General features: G+C 38.2%; 1 long non-coding RNA gene across 2 annotated transcripts; it reads right to left on the bottom strand.

The window, feature by feature from the left end:
- Positions 1 to 9,026: 9,026 nt before the first annotated feature.
- On the bottom strand, positions 9,027 to 11,370 carry LOC117103639. Of its 2 annotated transcripts, none has more exons than XR_004444620.1 (3): positions 11,324 to 11,370; positions 10,551 to 10,608; positions 9,027 to 10,175 (listed from the first exon to the last, which is right to left on the bottom strand). It is a non-coding gene; the product is annotated as an uncharacterized LOC117103639 (long non-coding RNA). The 2 variants fall into 2 exon arrangements; XR_004444621.1 differs by having other exon boundaries at positions 10,551 to 10,589.

Raw genomic sequence — 11,370 nt, 5'->3', positions numbered from 1 at the left:
TCGCAACTCTACAGATTCTAGATGGCAAGGCAGGCTAAATTAAGTACGAGAAACTTTACGTACACTTCTTTCCAAATGCCGCCATGGTTACCTTTGTTATACGTCAGCGTTATGACGCCCTCTATAAATCTGAATAATTAGGGCATTACATCCCGGCCCTTAATTGTGAAACAATTATTCAAATTAAAGATGCATTAACTTCAAGAATAACACAGTAACAAGCAATAATGTTCAACAATGTTCATGTTCATATTACAAAATTCACTTTCGATCTTGATCCATTTCCAAAAGCAAGCACAATTTAGATATCGGTCTCTTCAACACAGAATGTTGAGTCTTAACAGAACAGGATCTCACAAAACCACTGCTGTCTGCATTGACTTCTACTATTCTCCCAAGTAGCCAACTGTTTCTTGGTAGCGATTCGTCCATTATAAGCACAATATCTCCACATGTGAGATTTCTTTTCGGGTCGCACCATTTCTGCCTTTTCTGCAACATAGGCAATATTCTTTGCGCCATCTAGCCCAGAAAATGCCAAGTGTTGAACCTGGCGCCAGCGCCTTCGGGAATAAGCATCATTGCTGTCAAAAATTCCCGGAGGCATTCATTGCCGGCGGAAGCGGCAGTGGGTAGGGGGGGGGGGGGGGGGGGGCGGTGGACCCGGGCCCCCCACTTTTTGGCGAAAAATATATAATGTCTGGAGATTTTTGTATGATCGGAAATGCAAAAAAAAGAAGGAGGGAAGAAGGAGGAGAAGGATGGGAAAGACAATGTTTTTCCAGTACCCGACCGAGTTGCATTTTCTCGCAATTCACGTTGGCGGATCTGGGGGAGGGGGTCATGGTTCCTGACCCCTCCCTTGGGCAAAAAAAAGGGGGAAAAAGAATAGAATTCTAGACCTACCTTTACAGGACCCGTGAGCTGATTTTTTTTTTTTTTTTTTTTTTTTTTTTTGCTATTAGAAAATTAGAATTTTGAAGAACATAAAATTCATTAAAACACAAATGTCGGGAAAGCTCAATTCCCGCCATCTAGGAATCAAAATTCCCCCCTTTCTTTTTGGGATTTATCGATTCATGGAAAAAAAGAATACGCATGCAACTACTCATTTGTTTATGTACGTATACACACATAAAATAAAAAATGAGAAAAATTTACCTGACCTTTTAAGGAGGGGAAAACCTTGAATTTTGAAGTACTTTAAAAGTCATTAAAAGACATTACAGAAGTCGGGTAAGCTCATCTCCCGCCACCTAGGAATCAACATTTTTCCGGGGAAGAACCACAGGACCTCCCCACCCCCTTTCTTTTTGGGATTTATCGATTCATGGAAAACTACGTATGCAACTTACTCAATATTTTTTTTATGTATGTATACACACATAAGGCCTATTTAATAACGATGGGAAAAAATTATCTGACCGTTTCAAGAGTGGAAAACCTTGAATTTTGAAGAACTTAATTACTTTTGAGTTCTTCAAAATTCAAGGTGTTCCCCTCTGAAAATTATTATAATGAATCAATGAACCCAGAGAAAGGGAAGTTCGAGTTCTTCCCGGGAAAATGTTGATTTCTAAATGGTGGACAATGAGATTTCCCGACTTCTGAAGTATTTTTTAATGACTTTAATTTAAAAGACAACTCAGAATTCGGGAAAGTTCATTTCCCGCCTTCTAGGAATCAAACTTTTCCTGGGGAAGAACCCCTGGACCCCCCTTTCTTCTTTTTGGGATTCATCGATTCATGGAAAATTCGTATGCAACTACTCATTTTTTTTAAATTGTTATGTATGTATACACACATAAGCCCTATTTACTGTAATAACAATGGGAACAAATTACCTGACCGTTTTCAAGATGGGAAAACCTTGAATTTTGAAGAACATAAAAGTAATTAAAAGACACATCAGAAGTCGGGAAAGCTCATTTCTCGCCATCTAGAAATCGAAATTTTCCCGGGGAAGGAATGTTGACCCCCACCACCTAGATTTGATTCCAGATCTGCATAATTCATATTCCCATTCATCTTATAAGCAGTGGCGTAACAGGAGGGGCAGGGGGCAGACTCCCCCCCCCCCCGACGGTTTTTAAAGGAAAAGAGGAGGAGAAGAGAAAAATAAAGACAAGAATAAAAAGGATATAATGAACAGATACCACAATACCCCGGCCTGCAACCCCTTCTCCACTTCAAAAAGTGTCCATAGCGCATTTGATCTAAGCCCCCAGGTATTCTCCGCAGTGGCGTAACCACCGAGGGAAAAGGGGAAAATATCCATCTGTGGAAAGTCTTTCCCCATTGAATGCCCTTTTCACCCGGGAAAATGCCTGAAAATCTCAAATTTTATATCGCATATTTTGTTGAGGTAGGCCAATTTGTTAATGTTGAAGCTTGTGCTTGCTCCCCTTTGCCTTCTAAGTTATAACACATAGTCCCAAACTCAAGAAAGAAAATTTAAGATAGATCGTTTTACCTAAAAGAAGGCCGGCCTCAATGTGTAATGATACTGAAAGAATACATGTTTGTAATAAATAAAGCCATAAGGAAAATGCTTATATTCAGTTTAAAAAAACCGAGTGTGGCCATATATAACATAAGAGCATTTCTAGTTGAGGTAGGCCAATTTCCTCTAAAAATTGCACATTTTAGGGAGTTTTGATCAATTCCTTCTAAGTTATTAAAAACATAATATTCCCAAACTTGATAAAGAAAATTTAAGATAGATCGTTTTAGCTAAAAGAAGGGCCTCAATGTGTAATGATGGTGAAAGAATAGGCCTATGAATTGTAATAAATAAAACCACGATGAAAATGCTTATATTTAGTTTCAAACACACGTGTGTGGCCAATATTAATAATAAAATAAGCCCTATGTCGTATTGTTTTCTATATGGGGTGTGGGGGGGGGGTATCACACCACGTCATAAATTACTAACCGGGAAAATTATTACCTTTGCCCCCCCCCGACCCAAGACCCCTGTTACGCGCCTGCTTATAAGTGGGCCCTTCCCCCACTTTGAAAAACGTTCCGCCGGCCCTGGCATTGATGCCTTTTCTCTCAATTTCAGTAGCATACTAGGAGTTAATGGTTGTAGGTCATTGGGATCTGAAGATATTGTAGATATTGGCCGAATATTGATAATACTTTCAACTTCGCAAAACAGAGTACGGATTCCTTCATCATCTAGTTTCAAACATTGTTCTTGTAGTACTCCGTTAATGACCTTGCGCACTGTTCTGATAAGTCTTTCCCACACCCCACCAAAGTGGGATGCGGCTGGTGGGTTGAACTCCCAACGGATACCCATCTGCTTCAACCACTCAGGAATTTCACTGTCATTCCAGGCGTTCACTACAACTCTCAATTCTCTTTCGGCTCCTATAAAATTGGTGCCATTGTCTGTTCTTAATGAGGAAATAATAACTCTCCTGCAGATAAATCTGCGTATAGCATTCAAGCATGAGCCAGTGTTTGCTGTCTGAACAATCTCCAAATGTATGGCTCTTGTAGCCAAGCAAGTAAACAGCAGTCCATATCTTTTGACCATGCTTCGACCTTGTTTGATCTCAAAGGGTCCAAACATATCAAGACCTGTGTTATCGAATACAGGTTTATCGCTCATCACCCGTTCAGTAGGCAATGTTGCCATTTTTTGATGAGAAGCTTTAGTGTTGTACCTTCTGCAAACAACACATTTACTGACAACATTCTTATTCTTAATCAGCGCACCAACGCCAAGTACCCAATACCTTTGCCACAAGTCCATTAGTATAGCACCTCTACCCATGTGCCCAACACTCTTATGAGCTTCGAGGACGAGCAGCTTGGCTACTTCCGACCTATTTTGGGACGATCACTTTCTTCAGGAAGGGCTGCCCGTCTTAGTCTTCCTCCAACTGTAATCAAATCGTCCATCAACATGGGATCAAGCCTTTTAAGAGGGCTATTCCTCATCACTTTGGCAGTGGCTTCAAAGTCACCAAGTTTCAATACTTTCAACTCTTGTTCAAAGTATCTTTGTTGTTCATGAGCCAATATAATCTTCTCTGCAGTTTTCAGATGTTCCAATGTTGGACGAATGCAAGACCTGTTTTTCCGTAGTCTCTCGATAGCCACAAGCACCCAGCCTACAATCCTCTTTAACTTGCTATAGGCAGAGAATTTAGTAATCAGGTCATCTAGAAAACAACATTGACCTGTTTCAGCTACTACTGCATTTGACACCCTCTTAAGTTCTGGATCATCTTCATCAATGCAAGGTAAGAGTCTAATCTCCTGTAGATTTTGCTACTGTTCACTTGACTCGTTGAGGTACTCAATTTTCTGACCTCTCGAAGCTTCGTCGGCAGGATCGTTGCTTGTTCTAACGTACATCCACTGAGATGGCTTTGAAAGGTTAAGAATAACAGCAACTCTGTTTGCCACGAATATCTTAAATCTTCTTGAAGTGTTCTGTACTTCAGAACAGTTTGACTATCAGTCCAGTAATAAACATCACTAATATCACCCAATTCGGTCAGGATAGTTTCTGTCAAACGTGCAGCCATGACTGCTGCCGTCAACTCTAATCTTGGGATAGATGTGTACTTTATTGGTGCTACTCTACTTCTTCCCATCACCAGTGACGTTTGGACATGGCCATCACTGTCTTCTTGTCTGAGGTAAGCTGCCATACCATAACCTTGGACACTAGCATCCGCAAACACGTGTAATTGACGACTGATAATAACTGGTGAAATGCCTGACTTGTAGCACCAGGAAACACTCCATTCTTTAAGCTTTAGTAACTCTTGCAGTCACTGCTTCCATCGCTGTAACAATACACAATCCACAGGTTCATCCCATTCCAGTCCTTTACGGCAAACCTCTTGAAGCAGAATCTTGACTGTAAGAACAAATGGGGCCACTAAGCCAAGCGGGTCAAATACAGAGCTCACAATAGACAGCAATCCCATTCGAGTAAAACTCTTTTCTGCAGGTGTAATGTTAAAGCTAAAGGTGTCGTTTTCTGGTAACCATTGTACGCCGAGTGCTCTTTCCATTGGTAAGTCATCTTTGCTTAAATCTAATGACTTAACTTCCTTTGCACGTTCTTCAAGTGGTACGGTACTTAACACGTCCTTGTTGTTGCTCATCCATTTGGTTAAGCGGAAGCCACCATCTCTGCAAATATTTGTCAGGTCATGGACAAGAGTAACTGTTTTCTCGTAATCTGCTACCGATGACAAGCAATCATCTACATAAAGTTATGTTTTATCGCATTTACAGTTTCTAGACCATACTTGTGGCCGTTATCTGTCGCTGTACTTAACAAAGCTTTATTTGAGCACGCGAAGTTGCCCCAAATAAATGCCTTGTCATACGGTATGTCTTCACCTCCTGACCTTGAACCGGTCTCCAATAGAACCGCAGCGAGTCCCTATCTTCCTCTGCAACAACCTGTAGGAACATGCCTTCTATATCTGCCATTACGGCTATGTTCTCTGAACCTCATGAGGACGCCGATTAAACTGTTGGTTAAGTCCGGCCCCTGTAAAAGAACATCGTTCAATGAGACACCACCAAACTTTGCAGCACAGTCGTATACAATTCTGACCTTTCCTGGTTTCTTGTCACTACACACCGGATGGTGAGGTAAATACCAGACTCGTTTTATAGCAGGTGGTACAGCTTCTGCAACTTCTTCTATGTAACCCTTCTTTTGCATCTCGGTCATGTTTGCCGCATACTTATCTCTTAAATCTGGATTACTCTCTAATCTTCTTTCGAGAGAATTAAATCTCTTTTTTGCCATATACCTATTGTCGGGCAAGATAGTGTTTTGGTCTCTCCAAGGTAACGGTAGAACATAATGACCATCTTGAAATTGGATTGTGTCATCAACTAAACGCATAAACCTCTTGTCTTCAACCGACATTCCAGTTTTCTCGGCCGAAGATCTTTCTGGGAAATCTATGTTCACAGAATCCTTTAACATATTGTTTAGGTTTTCATATTTTTGAATAGCTGTAAGTTCAGCCCTATTTACCACCGTAGCAGCTGACATCTCGTGTCTCACAATGTTCCATGGAATCCACCCAAGCGCCGGTCTTGCTACATACGGAGAGCCAGGTGGACCAGTGATTACCTCTAGAGGAGTATAAGCTTCAGCTACAGCATTGCCTAACATCAGTCCAATTTCAGCATCTATCACAGGTAGCTTTACTCGACCCTTCAGGTCACACCACTGATCTATATCTTCTTGGGTTGGAATATGGGAGTGATTAAAAGGCATCTTGTCTTTTGTATATACATTTGAAAGATGCATTTGTTTTCCTCCATGTAAATCACTTACTAACATTTCGGTGATAACATGAGTGTTCAGAACTTGGATGGACCCCATTGTATCCAAAGTAATCTTAACTTTACGTCCACCAATTCCTAGTTCCTTTCCGAACAGAAAGATATACTGGAACCTGGATCCATGAATACATACGTTGCAACCGATCGTCCATTCCTGGATGATTTTACGACCACTGGTACTATAGCCATCGTACATAAGCCACATGGTTTTCCGGTCTGACGAGTTTCAACTGCTGCAATAGTTGATTTGGAGTCTGGTTGTCTATCTATTATTATTATTATTATTATTATTATCTATGTGTAGTATCGTCGGATGTCTACCATTACAAGTTTCACATTTCATCCTATTTCTACACTCTTTGGACCTATGGCCATACTTAAGGCAACCAAAGCACAATTTCCATTCCTTCAGCAGCTCAATTTTCCTTTCACTCGTTGATGAACAGAACCGGTCGCATTTGACACACTGATGTTTCCCTTTACATAATGCGCATGTAGGCATTTCTATCGTCGCAAATGACTTTTTTGATGAGCTATTCGGTTGGGAATTACTGGTCGGAGTAGAAGAGCAATCAAATATGGGAATATTTGCTTCTTTAGATCTTTGCTCTATAAACTTGCAGAAAACTTCGAAGCTTGGGAATCCATCCTCTTCAAGATGCTCTTGCACGATTTGCCTCCTTTTGGTTTCAATGTATGTTGGCAATTTGCTGATTATTTTGTAATTTTCTTGTTTATAGTCTAAAAGACCTAGGTCTGGAATCCTCTTCTTAGCTGCACATACCTCATTAGGAAAATCCGAGAAATTCCTCAATCTACTTGCATCTTTTGCCCCAATCTTTGGCCAATCATACAGCTTGGTGAGGAATGCTCTGCTTATCACGGAGTTGTTACCATATCTGGATTTGAGCTCTTTACGGGCAAGTTGATATGCACCTTCGTCTTGAAGCAACATGTAACTGCTCACCATGTCATAAGGCTCGCCAACCAAATACTGGCTCAGTAGATTCAACTTCTCTCCTGCTGAGAGTACCTTATCAGTAATCAGACTGTTGAATGATGTCTCCCACATGGGATACTTCAGAGTGTCTCCATTGAAACTTGCAACTCTTAATGGTGGTAACTTGAACGAGTCGACCAATTGCTTAATCAGCATTGGGTTGGTCTCACTTGAACTATTTGGAGACACATCTTGATTAACTGCTGGGGGCAAAGTATTTAAAAACCTTCTAACACCTTCATCCGGTTCTTCAGCAGGGACATCTTTAAGATCCTCATCCTCGATCAAAAGTTCATCTTCGCTGGTCTCATCGACCATCTCCAATAATGCCTTTGTAATGGCTACCTCCTTCTGGACTTCCAACTGCTCCATTCGGAGCTGTAATTCTTTTTCTTTAAATTCCAATTCCACTTTCTGTACAGCAAGCTGTTCCTCAAGTTTATCCTTTTTACTTTTAGTTGAGGCGTTAATAGAACCTTTCCTCGACAGACTCCTGACTGACATACGGTTACCAGCCTTACGTTTAACTCTTTGAGTTTCTTCTTCCTTTATAGTGAGGTCTGGTAAACTGGTGGAAGGTCTTTGGTACTGCTGTCCAGATCGAGTAGCCATATTAGCTTTTCTTCACTAAAACTTTGTGAATAATGTAGAATGCGAAACAACTTCAAATTAAAAATTACTACCAATGGAATCAGCATAAGATGTTATGTAAATTTAATCGTTCAAACGTAGAAAGGATGATAAATGAAACGGTGAAAAAATGGTATAACAGTAGTACAGTAGTAACGGGACGATGACGAGACGTCTATCGAATACGAGAAGAACAACGTCAACGAACATGAGTACGTGATTCACTGAAACGTGAAATAACCATAAAATACAAATAGCATAATGCAATACAATAATGATGAATGAAAGTATTTTAGCTTTAAAATTAATAATACATTCATCCTTGACAATCTTATCTCTTGAAATTAAAGTTTGCCTATAATTAAGTATAACAATAATATGCTTTATGTAGCCAGCGTAGGCCTAGCCTAGGCATACAAATAATGTAAACGAAGAAGAAGACGTTAGCGTACGCCTTCACATTCAAACAGCAAGAATCGCCATTTATCGATTTAATCATCAATTAAAACTAACAGTATTTCAATACTTAAAAGATTAACATATAAAATGATCGAGATAGCTCAATCTACATCTATCAGAGTATTCTTACAACTAAACATTATTACTTTAAACTCTGGTTAAATAATGATTTATCATAAAACTAATCATCGAATCACAAACAATCAGCAAAGTTGAACCAGGAGTTCCAACCTTCCCTTTCATAAAAAATCTCACTCTACGCTGATTAGTCGTCTAGCTTGGTTTTCCATTACAATCGCTTACCCTATCGGTGACAGTTGTCGGCAGGGGCGGATTTAGGGGGGGCCGGCCCGGCCCCGGCCCCCCCTTTTGGGAGGTAAAAAAAGAAAAAAAAAAGAAAAAAAAAGAGAAAAAGAAAAAAATGATAGCCCAGAATGCCTCAAATGTTATGTTTGGTCGTCTAGCACAAACAATCAGCAAAGTTGAACCAGGAGTTCCAACCTTCCCTTTCATAAAAAATCTCACTCTACGCTGATTAGTCGTCTAGCTTGGTTTTCCATTACAATCGCTTACCCTATCGGTGACAGTTGTCGGGAAGGTTGGAACTCCTGGTTCAACTTTGCTGATTGCGTTGCAGATGAACGCGATCGGGAAGGTGCCTGATTCCTCTGCAACGCAATCGACAAAGTTGAACAATGTTCAACCTTCAACCAAACTGTCGCCGATATGGCGAGATATTCTATGGGAACCAAGCTTCAGTTGAAACAGGGAGCGTTTCCGATTGCGTCGGGGACAGATATGCAGTGCAAGAATTGCAGTGAAAACGCTGTAGCGACTGTTTAGTGATTTTATGGAATCCAGGCTTTAATGATTTTGATTTGATAGGCCTACGTGACTAAAAACTTTTATTACATGGAACCATATAAATATTATGATTGCTGTTTTTCAGTATTTCTACGTATACGCGTTTAATACCGTACCTTCCATAGAAATGAATACCTAAGTATAATATACTTATATGGTATATTTTAATGCTTACTGCTAGTAAAGTAACTTTGACCTAGAGTAGGACTATTATGTACATAATATTATGTGTATTGTTTCCTTTGGCAAGAATTATAATAGCCTATTTCCTCCGAAGTTGTATAATTTCTGTCACATGAATGTCTCAGAGAGTGTTGAGTACTGTTATGTCAATTTAGTTATCTTGTCCCATATTACCTGTCATACCAATAAAAACCTACATAATTTAGCACTCGTTTCACATCACATAACCACTATAATTAAGTTTGTCATACATATTAAGTATTTCAAAATATTTCTAAATGAACTTGAACGACAAATAGCAAAATGAAAGCTTTTTACAAAACCCATACAGTATTTGCTATCATTATTTGAATCTTATGTTATATATTAATACATGAATACAATAAACAATTATGACCAAATTAACAACATTTATTATGATAATTATTGATTGCATCAGTTTACGATGTGTTTATTTGAACAAAATATGTATTTAAAAATCAAGGGAAATGCAGAATAAAAGTAAATACCATTGTATAATTAATCAGCAACACCATACGTTGTAATTATTTTCTCGATTTCAGAGCAATATCACATTGAAATTAACATTCAAAGTTTTTCACTTGACGTTTACATAGACAACTGGGTTGTCATTATTCCACTTTAGATCCTCATACTTGTTATCTGCCCTCGGCTCAACTATGTACGTCGTATAAGCCTGGAAAATTCAGAATATCAAAGAAAATATATTAATTTCTATACGTTTTGTGACAATAGCGTAGCCAGTGTTCGAATCGCATGAGTTAAGCACAATTGTTTTGTAATTATGGGCGTGTAAAAACTAGATTTATGTGGCCGGCTTTAGGCTTACATCCAGTGAATTATAAAGTTAAGCATTTATAGCTACTTAGAATGTGGAATGATACACATTTCTATATTTCTAGAAGCAAACAAACCTACACGGTAGATTTACACTTACATTCAGTATTATTTATGTTAACTCTTTGTACTGGTCATATTTAATATAGGCCTATGATAAGTTAAAAAAAAAACCCATTGCTGTTTTGACGTTTTAAATGTAACGATTTCTTACCGATGGATGTTTCTCATTTCTTGGAGCTGCTTCGGATACCTTGGAGATAAAGTACAGCCTATATTTTATTTTATTAAAATTAATAAATACATTCGGATAAAAAACATACAAAAGCAAAACAATTCCTAAATGAATGCATCACGAACTATAAATGGTAATATTAAACTTTAGAAATATACAAATACATGAAAATTACAATCACAATAAACAAAACACCAAATCAATCACAAACCATTACACTTAACTTAACAATTGTTGAATTTGGAGACGTTCGTATTTCTTTGTTTTCAAATATAATCAACTCACGGGTCATTTTGTAGACGTATTGTGGAAATAACTTAAATAATTAAATGAAATTAATAAATATTCTAATATTGCATGGAAAAAATTTACAACAGTAACACTAGTTTATCAACAAATAATTCAGTGTTCTGATTTTATTCAACTTAACAATCGTTGAATTTGGAGACGTTCACATTCCTTTGTTTTCAAATAATATAATAATATTCAATATTCAATATAAAAAGTTTATTTCCACATCATCAATACCATATACATAGACGGAGAAATACATAAGAAAAAAAAACAATAATTGACTGACGGGTCATTTTTTAGATGTATTGTGGAAATAATTTAAATAATTAATTAAAATTAATAAATATTCGAATACTGCACGGTAAAAATTTACAACAGTATTAACACTATTTTATCAAAAAATAATTCAGTGTTCTGATTTTATGATAGAGAATATTAATACATTACATCTTTCTTACCGTCGGTAGTTCGTAATCTCTGGATGTTACTTCAGTTTCCTTTAAAA

The sequence above is a fragment of the Anneissia japonica genome, unplaced genomic scaffold (assembly GCF_011630105.1).
Source record: "Anneissia japonica isolate Jap-2015-1 unplaced genomic scaffold, ASM1163010v1 scaffold1547_len296510_cov162, whole genome shotgun sequence".
NCBI lineage: Eukaryota > Metazoa > Echinodermata > Crinoidea > Comatulida > Comatulidae > Anneissia > Anneissia japonica.
The sequence above is the reverse complement of the archived record's forward strand: the minus strand, read 5'-3'. Positions and strand labels throughout refer to the sequence as shown.